Source organism: Nicotiana sylvestris, chromosome 12, assembly GCF_000393655.2.
Source record: "Nicotiana sylvestris chromosome 12, ASM39365v2, whole genome shotgun sequence".
NCBI classification, from domain to species: domain Eukaryota; kingdom Viridiplantae; phylum Streptophyta; class Magnoliopsida; order Solanales; family Solanaceae; genus Nicotiana; species Nicotiana sylvestris.
In genome coordinates this window covers 100133096-100147917 of record NC_091068.1, presented here as the reverse complement: position 1 = coordinate 100147917, position 14822 = coordinate 100133096, and positions in this window count along the sequence as shown.

Genomic DNA, 14822 nt, shown 5'->3' with positions numbered 1-14822 from the left:
CAAGGGCTTATCCGGGTTTGGATGGTACCTCGAGGCCAAGCCCATATGAGTGGAGTTTTAAGCACTTATTTTCCTCTTGAGAGGAGCCTTCGAAACTGGGTACCATCTCGAATCTTGTAATGATATCGATGGCCCCTTGGAGATATCCTCGAGATCGGGTACCATCTCGGGACTGGCGATGATGCCAATGGATTCTTTAAGCCTAACTTCTTTTCTATGGAGGTCCTTGAGATCGGGTACCATATCGGGACTTGCAATGATGTCAAAGGCTTCCTGGAGCCTAACTTCTTTTTGATGGAGGTCCTCAAGATCGGGTACCATCTCGGGACTTGCGATGATGCCAAAGGCTTCCTAGAGCCTAACTTCTTTTTGGTGGAGGTCCTCGAGATCGGGTACCATCTCAGGATTTGTTTGGTGCGGGGGTATCCGACTCCAAAACGTCACACGGCGTTCATCAAATAAACGACACGGCTGCAAAGTGACTGATGCAATCTCGCCGACACATCTTCCTAAAGTGATTTCGGACAATATTTTAATCGTCCTCTGAGGCAGGCGGATCGTTGCCGCTTTTTCCATATATAGGGTTGTTTCTACCCTTTTGGAGATTCTACCATTCTGAGTAGTTACCCTTTTTTCCTGCATTAGACCTTTCACTATTTTAATATTAGCGCTCTCATCTAAATTCCTGCTTCAGTTCTCTAATTTTGCTACAGTCATGACTGCTACATCAAGATCCGTTCGGCAAAGAGGAGAGAGTTTTGCCTCCGGTTATAGCCCTATTGGCGGAGTGCTGATGATGCCAGGCGGGCCTGACTCGGGGTATTTTGCTTAGGGAGGGGACTTTTTGTCAGAAAAAGTACCCCGATGCTCAGGATCAACATGAGCATACCTTAAAGTTTACTTCTTCGATAGGAGAGGGACACCTTGAGCTGTTGAGGAAAGACTGCGGGTGGGTGGAAAAGGTAGTATTGCAGGTACCTTCCCCAGATGAGAGTATTACAAACCGTGTCGAGGGTTTCTGAATGTGTACACGTATCCTTTCACGCTGGGCCACCTTGATAGTGTCGTGCTTGACTCTTGTCGAAAGTATCAGGTTACCTTGGTGTAGATTCACTCGTCATTTTAGTAGATAATGTTGATGATGAGGTTTTTTGCGGAGAAGGTAGGGCTCGACTTTACGCTTAGTCATCTTATCAGGCTATACCGGCCTTTTCATCATGGAGGTCTGCTAACCGTACGATGCCAGTCGACCATGCCATTTGTTGTTGATTATGAAGAAGACGGAGGTCGGGAGTAGATGAATCGATTCATTTGAGTGCAGACTATTGATATTATCCCCGTGGAGTTTATGCCATTCCATGAGTAATGGAATTATACACGTAAGTGGTACACTTGTGCCTTCGAAGTTTTTTAATTATGGCGAAGGAGTGTTCTGTAAATGTGCCTTCTTTCCCTCTTTCTGCAGAGATTTCGTTGATACCGAGTGAGGTTCCTGATCTGCCGGATTGGGTTCGGAAGTTGGAGACCCACTCGACTTACAATGAGCGTAAGTGGCGAGCTTTATCTAAGGATAGGTGGGAGTCGAAACACCACGGTATGTGTTGTGCGATCTGTTCCCTTCCCTTCTTTTAGTTGGAAATGCATTTTCTCTTTCTGCGCACTAACCCTATTATTGTAGGAATCGGGGAGCCTTCTGAGCCAAGGTCGTGCCCCCTTAGAGACGGAGAAGGTTGCTAACTTCTAGGCTAAAGAATGATAACAATAAGCAAGAGATACCTTTGCAGGGCGACGTTTCTCAAAGCAAGACGAACCTGGATCGAGGACTCGGGGTGGATGTATTGACTGAGCTAGCTGCGCCCATGATTTTTGGTTTTGAAAAGGAGGTTTCTCCTTATACTCAAAACCCGGGGTCATATGCACCGAGCAACCGTGTCCCGACCGGGGTTGACTCTTTTCGATTTTAGGGAGCTAGGTTAGCAGATGTGCGCTCGACCTTCGAGGAAGCATAACGAATTCACTCTATGGTGAGTTTTGGCACAGGCCTTTCGAGTTTAGTGCCTTCCCTTCCTTACTGAGTTTTCTTTTCCAGGCCTTTGACAAGCTTAATCCTGAGCTGCTTCGCCGTGAGGCCAGGGGTATGAGGCGAGTCGAAGCTCGAATTATGAGAGCTACTTGAAGGAGCATGTTGTTTTTGTTCTGAGTGAGTGTGTGTTTCTCCTTCTAGCTCCTGAGTCTAACGTTTCGTTTATTTCAATTGCAGAAAAAGACGAAGTCCTTGGAGCGCCTTTGGGATGAGGTTGGCCGAGCCAAGCATAAGTATGATGAGTTAAAAGCTCAGGATGCTCAGGCCTCGATGGAGAAGGGTGCTCTGGCTAAAGCTTCCACCCTTGAGGTTCAACTTCGCTTAGCTCATGTTAATAGCTTGGTTTGAACAGATATGATTACGAAGCTCGAGTCTGAGCTCTTGAAGATAAAGGCCGAGGTTGTGGATGCCCGGGCTGAAGCTATAATGAGCCGAACTAAGGCTGACCAGAAAGCGGCGGTCTATTTGAAGGATGTTGCTGATGCTCAAGCTGAGTTGAGAAAGATCCTTGACTGCAAAGATAAGAGCAAAGAATATGCTCGGTGTAAGTCTCAAAGGAAAACCCTTGCGGAGATCCGTGCTAAAGGTTTTGACCTCTCGAAAGAGTTGACGCGGGCGAGGGCCGACGAGCATGGTGCTCGGTTACTTCTGTCCAACGCCAAGGATAGTGAAGATGAGGCTGACGGGCCATAGCCCCAGGAGGGATGTAGATTTTACTTTTTGATTCTATGTATAGCATTTTCAAAGCACGTTTGTAAATGGAGCTTGCATTTTTCCGCATGTATGTATAAAGAGGAAACCTCGCGGTTTTGTTTCTCCTGCATTTCTTTTTCCTTGATTTTATCCAGATGAACTGGTCTTTGAGTTGAGGGGAATCCTTAGATTCGTGGTATGGCCCTGGGGCTCACTAGGCTGGCCCGTAGGCTCTTACGCGCTTGATCAATGCGACCTTTACGTATAAGCTAGCGACAATGGCTCTTACGCTTTTGCTCTTAGACATATTTAGGTTAACTATTTTGGGCTCAGTCCCCGAGTCGGGTATCGACTCGAGCTCATTTGACCCTCAAGTTGTTGAATTTTAGGCTGGCGACAGTGGCTTTTACGCTTTTGGTCGATGCGACCTTTTAGTGTAAGCCGACGTTTGAGCTCTTACAATTTTGCTCTTAGGCATATTCAGTTAACTGTTTTGGGTTCAGTATCCGCATCGGGTTTCGACTCGAGCTCATTTGACTCTCAAGTTTTTGAATTGCAAGCTGGCTCTTAGGCTCTTACGCGTTGTGTCGATACGACCTTTTATGTATGTGTGCTGGCGATAGTGGCTCTTACGCCTTGGGTCGATGCGACATTTAATATATATGGGTTGGCGACAGTGGCTCTTACGATAGTGGCTCTTACGCCTTGAGTCGATGTGACCTCTAATATAGGCTTTAATTTTCCCTCATTAAGGACTTTTTGAAATAATGTTTGCCCGACTCTTCGATGGTTTAAAAAAACCTCGATTGTGAGTCGTTATATGGCAAAAATCGAGCACCTCGGGAGGTTTGGCTCAGAGGTTGAGTATCTTGAAGCCAGTGTTTAGGAGCTGATGTGGTCGAAGCGTTTTTGCCTATGTCGAGTGTAGCCTATTTAACCGGTTCTTTTCGAAGTATATTTGAAGTAATTGAAGGCCTGTGATTTATAGCGATGGTCGGGCGTCTCTGATTCGCATTAGTTTGGCTGGTACCGACTTGTGGTCAGAGTCATTTGTGTTTGGCCGAAGCCTTTAAGTCCTGAGTAAAGTAGTTTCGGCGTCTATATCGAGGGTATGCCTTTTTAGTGGTCTTATGAGTTCGATATATAGCCAAAACTTTGAGATCGTGTTTATGCCTTTAGTAAGGTCTTACAAGTTTTACATGGCTTTGAGGTCTTACAAATATTGTTGTTGCCTTATATAGGTCTTATAATACCGAGGCTGCCCGTATGTGGTCTTATGGCCTCGGGTTTTGATTAGTCGATAGAGATGGTGGTTGACGGCAATCCCTGAGTTATCGAGGGTTTCTTGGCTCGGGAGCCATTACTTATGAACTTGGTATTGCCTCATTGAGGGCTTGATATTTTGGAGTTTCCAACCTGGGGGTCGTGTAGGCTTGAGTTTTCGAGGCCAGTCCCCGAGTGTTCGGGACGTTTTTGGCCCTAGAACCACTTTGTGATCTTGATGTTGCCTCATTGAGGGCTTATGAGTTAGGAGCTCTGACCCGGGGGTCACATTATTTTGAGTTGTTGACGCTAGTCCCCGAGTGTTCGGGGCCTTTCGGCATTGGAGCCGTTCTTTGCAAAAATATCAAGCTTCCTTGAAATGCAAAATGCTTTTAGGAAGTATTCTTTGATTACTTGGTACAAGTATACATATTTTTGCTGTTGTGGGCTCGGTTGTTCTACGCAGACATGGTTCATTCGACTGTTTGGCCCGGTACATTACTTTCTATTGAGCCCTCGTTTGGCATATCTTCGTTTTTCCGAGTAGGTGACCTTCCGGGGGGATGGACCCCAGTATTTGAGGTTGATTGCAAAAGAAGCCTTGAATACTTGTTGGATCTTCCTTAGGTAGCATATAGATGTTGCCTCGTTAAATACCTTGCCGGTAAAACCCTTTTTTGGGATAAAAACCCGGTCGAAGGAAAAGAGTGCAACACATGCTTTTTGAAACCTGAGGCCTTCGAGTTTGAGAGTGCTTTGGCCATTTCGATCGGATACCTGCACTCAAATCAATGTAGAATATAATTGAAAGAGAGAGGATACAATTATACCTTAGTGTAGAATGTGTCGGCGATGTTTCGACCCCTGATATGTTTCAGTCGCCTATGATGAGGATGCGGTACGGTCCCTTGCTTTGCTTAGTCGGGGATAGTCGAGAGTGTAGTTTGTTATTGATTTTTTACTATTTTCTTATCCTTCGGCTCCTTCGAAGGTGGAGGTACCAGTGTCGGGGCCACCTCGTGTACCGCGAACATTTCTCTCGTCGCATGATGCTCCCCGTAGACGGTCTTAATCCCATCTTTGTGGGAAATTTCATCATTTGATGGAGGGTGGATGGTACTGCTCTCATGCAATGTATCCACGGCCTTCTGAGAAAGGCGTTGTACCTCATGTCTCCCTCGATGATATGGAATTTGGCATTTTGGGTTGTGCCGGCCACGTTTACTGGAAGGGTGATTTCCCCTTTTGTTGTTTTGCTCGCCATGTTGAATCCGTTTAGGACTCAAGAGGCAGGTACGATTTGGTCAAGCAATCTGAGCTGCTCTACCACCCTCGACCTGATAATATTGGCCGAGCTGCCTGGATCCACAAGTACACGTTTAATCTAAAATGTATTTACAAGAAAAGAGATTACCAGTGCGTTGTTGTGGGGCTGAGACAAGGTATCGATGTCCTCGTCGTTAAATGTGAGGGCACCCTCGGGTATGTAATCCTGAGTTCACTTTTCTCTGGTGATGGATATTTTTGTTCTTCTCACCATGGGCTCTTGTGGGGCATTGATGCCTCCCAAGATCATGTGGATGACATGTTGTAGCTCATTCGTTTCGTTCTTCTTGGCCGCCTCTCTTTCCCCGTACTGGGTTTTGGACCGATCACTGAGGAACTCTCAGAGGTGTCCTTTACTGAGTAGTCTGGCTACTTCCTCTCGGAGCTGGTGGCAATCCTCGGTCTTGTGGCCGTGCGTGTTGTGAAATTCACACACTAAGTTATGATTTCTTTGCGAAGGATCTGATTGCATAGGCCTGGGCCACCTAGCATCTATGATTTTAATGATGGCGAACACGATGTCTGATACATCTATGTTGAAGTTGTACTCTGACAAGTGAGGTGCCTCCGTTGGCCCCGTGTTCCTGTCGAATCCAGCTCTGTTGACGAATCCCCGAGGGTTCTGGCCTTGGTCCATCCTTCGATCATTGCGGGGTATGTTACGCCTTAGGGAGTTTCTACTGTCGTCGATGTATGGCTGGTACCTTTCCTTGATTGGCTTTGGCTCCTTCGCTAGAAGCCTTCTTGGGTATACAAAGCCCGAGGACTCCTATTGGTCCTCCTCGACCCTAATTTTTGATTGATATCGGTTGTGAACGTCCGACCAGGTCACGGCGGGATATTCGACCAGGTTCTATTTCAGTTGCTTTAAAGCCACCGAGCTTCAGTCATTCAGACCTTTAGTGAAGGCCTGTACTACCCAGTCATTGGAGACTGGTGGTAGTTCCATTCGTTCCATTTAAAAACGAGATATGAATTCTCACATCATCTCGTTCTCCCTCTACTTGATCTTGAAGACGTCAGACTTCCTTGTTGCTACTTTGATGGCACCGGCATGTGCCTTTATGAAAGAATCCGTCAGCATGGAAAATGAGTCTATGGAGTTAGGAGTTAGGTTATGATACCACATCATGGCCCCATTCGAGAGTGTTTACCGGAACTTCTTTAGTAATATGGACTGGATCTCGTCGTCCTTTAGATCGTTGCCCTTCACTGCGCAAGTGTAAGCAGTAACGTGCTCATTAGGGTCTAAGGTCCCGTTGTATTTTGGAAGGTCTGGCATTCTGAACTTCTTTGGAATGGGTTATGGAGCCGCTTCATCAGGGAAGGGCCTTTGTATGAACTTATTCGAATCCACACCTTTCAGGATCGAGGGTGCACCCGGAATTTGGTCGACCCTATTGTTGTAGGTCTCGACCTTTTTGTTGTTGGCTTCTATCTTCTTCTCGCCTTATTCGATCCTCTTTGTGAGTTCCTCAAGCATCTTTACGATGGAGGGGTCGGCTACCCACCCGTTGTTGCTTGACTTCTCTGGTACCTGCTCGGCTAGGGAAGCCGTCCCCGGCGCTACCGTGCTGGGAGTTTTCTGGTGACTTTGCAGCTGAGCAATCGCTAGCTATTGTGCCTGTAGCATTTCAAAAATAACGTGAAGGCTAACCTCTCGTTCTTCCCTAGCCGGGGTTTCCTTAGCTTCTTGTTGGTCTCCTTGGTGCACGCTCTTGTTAGTGTGGGAGCTTACATCGATGTGTTGAGCATCGCGTGAGACCGCGTCAGCGGGAATCGGTTCTGATGCGTTCTCAGGGTTTCGTGGTGGTACACCAACACCTGGAACATCCACACCATTTTCTCCGTGATTCTCAAGATTGTTGTTCACTGAGCCAGACATTTTGACATGAAATCAAAGATTTTGGGCAAGAAAAAACGTGAAAGATAACTTGCGTTATATAGTTAAACCAGCAAGAAAATAATCACTATTATATTTAGCCCCACGGTGGGCGCCAAATTGTTTACCGTGAAAATGGTAATGATAATTAAATTTGATTTAATGGTTCTAAAAGTACGTGATCTATTTTTACGCTAGTTTTTAGGCAGTTGATGCTACGTGAAAGACTTAGAAACGAGATAAGAGCTTAAAAATGAGATGTTAATCAAACCGAATCGCTGTCAATCGGGGCCTCGAGCTTGCCTATTCGAGGGCCTCGGGGTCGTGTCTTGAGCTCAGCTGGGAGCTATCGAAGGTGGTCGATGGAGACTAAAAGTTACAAATAAATCAATGACGGCTCTTTATGGCCAATAATAATCAATAAATGATGAACTTTTAGTAGAACGCAATAAATACGAGCAATAAATGAAGTAATGAGATCAAGAGAATATGTTAGATAGCATAGAGAATGTTCTTGTGTATTTGATATGGAGCAACAGATATTTACAAAATGACAAGGATCCCCTTTATATAAGAGGGGGAATCTCAACATAGTACAAATGCATTTATTACAAAGATATGGCGACGGGACAACTAGTTAGTGCCATGATACGGGCTCAGACTAGCATGACAGACTTTGTCGGTTCTAGCTTCACGCCTTGAGAACTCCCCACTTTCTTTCCGTAATCATCGGTCTCATACTGCCCCGAAGTCGAGCGTCGATGGCCCTCGAGGGATGAAACTCGACCGTGATTTCGAGCCTTCGAGACGTTATAAGGATGGAAAATTGGATCCTCCGATTTTACCGTATACAATAAGTATGTGCCCTATGGACGGTCTATGAAACATATAGGTAACATAAGGGTTGGCTATGGACAGTCCCACGTGTACGTATAGTCCGGCCCAAATATTTTGAGTCGTACAGACGGTCTGCATGGCTACACGTACGTGCCACCAGATAGTAATGTTGTAGTGCGCCTTACAGATAGTCTACCTTCCTACGCGTAAGAACCACATTATATTCTTATAACAAGTAACAACGACGATAAAACAAGAGATCACTAAGCATTAGTTGATATAAACAGTTCAGAATCTTATGAAAGGTTGATTTTTTCAGTCAGATTGAAGGACCAAGTAGTCCAAATGATAGCGATCTAGTAAGTCGATCTACAGTACGCGGTAAGATCACTCTTATTCTTATCATTAAGCAGACTATTTTTGTATTCATTCATGTTTTTCAGTTTTCAGAAATTTTTTATATGTATTGTTTCTGCCTTACATACTTGGTACATCTCATTGTACTAACGTCCCATTGCTGGGATGCTGCACTTCATGTCTGCAGGTGCAAGTAATCAATTTGACGAGCTCTCAAAGTAGACATGATTAATATTCAGCGGGAAATTGGTAAGACTCCATCTCTTCCAGAGTATAGCCGAGACTAGAGGTCATGATATCAGATTTTGTTATAGACTTACGGGTAGGCCGGGGCCCTGTCCCGATGATATTTTGATGTCAGATATTCTTAGAGGCTTTGTAGACACAGGTTTGGTATGCATAGTATTTTGTGGCATTGTCGACCCTCATTTATGTTTTCTTTCTAGGTTGTCCGGTATTAATACTCATAGTGGCCTCCTCAGCCCGAACATGTATTGATGTTTTGAGTATGATGGCTAGCTGATGTGATGCTTGGCTGCCTATGATATATTACGAGTTGCGGCCATGTTAGCCTATGTATGTTTTGGGTTACGTCCAGCATTCAAGAGTTGCAAAGTGGTTCGCTCGGGCCAGTATGACATAGAGTGTCAGCCACGCCTCACCTAGGTTGGGGTGTGACAAATCACTTCGCGATTATGGCCTCATCCTCGCGATCGCGAAGAACAACTAAAACACCAACAATCAACAATGCAAACATGAGAAGAAATGATTTGAAATACGTCCGAACTCGCTCGAGCCCCTCGGGACCTTGTCCGAACATACAAACAAGTCCCATAACATAATATGGACCTACTCATGGCCTCAAATCACGTATAACAATATCAAATGACAAAATCACACCTTACATCAAAGTTAATAAACTTTTGAACTTTCAACTCCTAAAACTCATGTCAATCCATATCAAATCAACCCGGAATGACCTCAAATTTTGCACACAAATTTTAAATAACATAGCGAACCTATTCCAATTTCCGGAGCAATAATCCGAACTCGACATCATCAAAGTTAATTCAAGGTAAAACTTATGAACATTCCAAACTTTCAAATTGCCAACTTTCGCCAATTTTGGCCAAAACCTTCAAAAAGCATCCAAAATGCAAATCGGGATATACGCCAAAGTCTAAAGCTATCATCCGGACCTGGATGAACTATCAAAACTTTGATCCGAAGTCAAGACACAAAAGTCAAACTTGATAAACTCTTCCAAATTAAAGCTTCTAAGATGAGAATCATTATTCCAGATTAATCCTGAATCACTTGAAAACCAGACCGATGATTCCCACCAGTCATAATACATCATATTAAGCTATTCATAATTTCAAACAGCTGAACGGAATGTAAATGCTCAAAACGACCGGTGGGGTCATTACAAGCTTACAAACACTTAACTTATTAGCACTTTGAATGCGTAGAAAAGCCAAAAGGTGCTTATAAGCCAGTTTAACCAGCTTATAAACTTAGCCATATACCCTATATATTGAATATGCTTGGACTCATAGATCACAAGATATCATACCACATACCTTATTTTTTACGTATTAATTAATCTAATTTATTATGGGTGATTATTTATAGTTATCTTTTAGGCTGTCAATGGAATAAAAATTCTTTATATTATCGATATATAAAATTAAAATTCATATGCTTAAGGGGTTTGAGTGGGATTTGGGGGGGGGGGGGGTCTCAGTTCGCTCTTCTTTCGGATTGGTATGGTATCCTATTCGTATTTCAGGCATACAACATACAAGGAAAATGTAACATGATAAATTTTGATATTGACAGCAAAATTTCGACGCTAATTCTACAAATGGTCCTTTACGTTTGGTATCCGTCAACTAGTACCCCTAAAATCTCTTTATTCATTTGAAATGATCCTTTCTTAGTACAAAACTTGGGTTGAATTAATTGTCCAATTAGTCACCAAATTGCTTAAACAGGAGAAACATGGAGAAAAGATCGCAACGTATTTCTCTTGTGGGTCTATATATATCTAGCAGGACCAGGTACTTATAGTTGGTGATGCTTCTTTATTACTATTGTCAACGTCTCTCTGTGTTGTTTTGGCCATTAAATGTAAAAGATGAAAAAGACTTAGGACTATAGAGACTACATGATATTTTCCCACTCAAAAAGAAAAAGAAAAAGAATAATGCAATAACATAAGCACACTATAATTCCATCTTGATTTAGCCAATCATTTGATGAATATATAGGCTGGTACTATAGGACTTTCCCTTTTTCAGCAGATCAGATTAAAATTCACAGATTGCTCTATTCGCTAGCTCAACTTTCTTTGTGTGCCTTTATATATATTCATATCATCTTATGCAATGAATAGGTTTAATATACACATCTTGAATTGGAAAATCATTTATCCTTATTTTCCAGCGGTAGAAATTTATGTTTGCTGTGGCATGTTCTTCACTCTCGAAGCTAAAGGGGAAAGTTTTTACTCATTACATATGACGAGGTAACACCAGCATCGTGCCTAGCTATGACGAGGCCCAGGTGATAGGTGTCACGATCCAAAACTCGACCCGTCGTGATGCGCCTACCGTGGAACTAGGCCAGCCTCAACCCAATAATCCAATACCGCAAAAATATTTTAAACAATAAATACGGAAGCGACAATTCATTAAGGAATGTTTTTGAAAATATTATAAAATCCAAATTATGATATAACTGTCCAAAACCGGGGGTGTCACTGAGTGCATAAGCGTCTTGAGGAGAACATAGTCTATTACAATATTTAAAGGAACAAACTGAAATACATCTGGAGATAAAGAAGGAGAGTCAAGACCTGCGAACGACGTGATGGTTATTTGAAAGTGAGAGACAAATAATATTCATTGTCTAATGAATTATAATGTTTAACATATCTATCTACTAATTGATGTTTATGTATGTAGATAAGTTGATTGAGTTTGACTATAATAAGAAACATTTGGTATATAGTATCTGACTTATGGTTGTTGCAAGTTATAAGGACGATCACATGAATTACGTTCCCTCATTTATTTCATATCTCACTTCTAAAGTGGTCCTTTCTTCTTTGATTTTAGATGTTGACTGAAGAGACTATATATACATATGGTAGATGATTTTAATTCATTTTCCGTCCCCCACCCTGCATATTTGTACAATTCTAGCTGAAAAGTTGACTGTTATAATCGAACTAATTAAGAAACCTCACACTTTGGTGCAAACGACATAAAATGTAACCTTAAGTAATCAATTAATTCCACATTCCCAAAATGTTCTCTCGTGAATATAAAAGTATACGTAAATGTATACGTAAATGTATATGTACCTCAAGTAATTTCTCTCGTGACCAAAATGTTTGTTCCCATAGTACATTCTTTTCTTTTCCTTTTGATCATTTTTAGTGTTTTAGATAATAGGTGGCTCATGGAGTTTTGAAAAAAACAACCTCCATGAGAAGCCTCAAACGTATTTAATAGAACTCATATATACTTTTATTTGAAGTGAGAGTATGTGAGAAAGCGCGAAAGAAAACAAAAAGCATGTGCAATTTAATTATGTTATTCATTGACCTTGTTGTTTGGCATAATAAACAGATAAATACGAGGAAGGATAAACTGAAACTTCATTTTATAAAGTAAAAGAATTGAGTGGAGTGAACGTTGCAAATATAATTACTGCGTCATTTGCATACTTGACTGCCTCCCCATTCAAGTGTGCTAAGGCTTACGTGACTAGAGGAACAGAGAAAAAAAAAACTAGGTAGATGAGCAACGTCAGAAAGATCGGAAAAAATATATTTGTTTACCCCGAAATTAGGTAACAATTGATTTTGTATGTAGTTTTAACGATATATGATTTAATCTAATACGAACAAAAGAATATCAAATAAATGAGTTAGGAATGAAATAAACGTTCAAACCAGTTGCAATACTATGATCAAGCCGGAATTTAAAATGAGCAGTGACCCCATCCTAAATTGGACCATCGGTTCTAGGCCAGTCGTGAATGTAGAACAAGATAAGTGAACAAAAACTTTAATAGTAGTTAAAGATAGAAAATAAGCTTGTATTGATTTGATTTGTGTGTTACAATTTGTCTTACAAAAGAAAAACTTCCCCTTTATGTAGTAGGGTAGTTTCATCCCTAGTATAAGTCTAAAAATGGTAAAAATCTTCCCTCCCTAGTAATTACTAATCCATAACCGACATTGAGCGAGATCTGCGCCGTAATATTCGGTTGGGTGCGAATATCACGGACCTCTATTCGTAACCATTCATCGTATTTTTCGAAGTCTTAGAACTCATTCTCAGCTCGAGGAGCGCCGCTTTACCATGTTCGAGGTCAAACACACCGTTAATTCTCCCTGGATCTCGATAAGAAGGATCTTTATCCTCGACTACAATCTCGTGCGCCAGTGCCCAGTTCGGGTTCATGCCGGGACGATCTACCACAGAAGCTATCCACCTTATTAGGAGGATGGTGGAACAGTACAGAGATAAGAAGAAGGATCTCCACATGGTGTTTATTGATCTGGAGAAAGCGTACGATAAGGTTCCTAGGAAGGTCTTATGGAGCTGCTTAGAGGATAAAGGGGTCCCGAGTAACTATATTAGGGTGATTAAAGACATGTATGATGGAGCTAAGACTCGGGTTAGGACAGTAGGAGGCGACTCTGAACACTTTCCAGTTATTACGGGGTTGCACCAAGGGTCTGCGCTCAGCCCATTCCTATTTGCCCTGGTGATGGATGCACTGACTCATCATATTCAAGGGGAGGTTCCATGGTGCATGCTATTTGCTGATGACATTATTCTAATTGACGAGACAAGAGGCGGCGTCAACGAGAGGCTAGAGATTTGGAGACATGCTCTTGAGTCTAAAGGTTTCAAGTTGAGTAGGACGAAGACGGAATACCTCGAGTGCAAATTTGGAGTTGAGCCGACGGAAGCGGGAGTTGAAGTGAGGCTTGACTCTCAAGTCATTCCCAAGAAAGGTAGTTTCAAGTACCTTGGATCGGTTATTCAGGGGATCGGGGAGATTGACGAGGATGTCACACACCGTATAGGGGTGGGGTGGATGAAGTGGAGGTTAGCGTCGGGAGTCTTGTGTGACAAGAAAGTGCCACCGTTACTAAAAGGTAAGTTTTATAGAGCAGTGGTTAGGCCTGCCATGTTATATGGAACTGAATGTTGGCCGGTAAAGAACTCACACATCCAGAAGATGAAAGTAGCAGAGATGAGGATGTTGAGGTGGATGTGCGGGCATACAAGAATGGATAAGATTAGGAATGAAGATATTCGAGAGAAGGTGGGTGTGGCCCCATGGAGGACAAGATGCGGGAAGCAAGACTCAGATGGTTCGGGCACATTCAGAGGAGGAGCACTGATGCACCGGTGAGGAGGTGTGAGCGACTGGCTGTAGTGGGCACGCGGAGAGGTAGAGGACGACCTAAGAAGTATATTATGGAGGTCGAATATTAGGGTTGTAGGTTAGGGGAGAGTTGTGAATATTTCTACAGCACAATAGAGTGAGACTAGCCAGTTAGGAGTTGGACTAAGAATGTCATTGGTCGTCTATTGATGCAGGGCTTTACCTGCTAGTTTTACTATACCAGCCATCTTTTTCGTAGTTCGTATTCTGTATTTCATATCTATTGTATTGCTGTTATTTTATTATGCATTTTTATTATGCATTTTATTATGGTACTAATATATCGGCTTCTGTTGCTTTTGAGCCGAGGGTCTCCTGGAAACAGTCTCTCTACCCTTCGGGGTAGGGGTAAGGTCTGCGTACATATTACCCTCCCCAGACCCCACTTATGGGATTATACTGGTTGTTGTTGTTGTTGTTGTATTTCACGTATATTTAATGAAATCAATACAAACTTTTTAAAACAATATATATATTATTTAAACTTGTGTATGAGGTATAAAATAAGATTGAAAAGGTAAAAAAAAATTGTAGTGGAAAGAAAAAGTATTATTAATTACCAGAAAACCAATTATAAAATTTCAAAGTTGTACAGACTAGGGAATTAGGCAAGCCTAAAAAATTCCTGATGATCGCAAAAGTCCACCCTTATACTCAGTTTTCACCACCACACATCACATAGCTAGTCTCTTGACATACGCCATTCTTGTATAGCCTTGTCCCAGGTCAATAATTTTCTGTGTACTATTAGCTAGATTATGAGGCTATGTTTTGGGACACTTATTGAATTCCAGGCCCATCTTGCCCGAGGCCATTCACTCATCTCCCATTTTCTCCATTTAGACCCCTTCTGTATGGTGCGTGTTCCTCCTGTCTTGCCACCCATTATCCACATACCCCTATGAA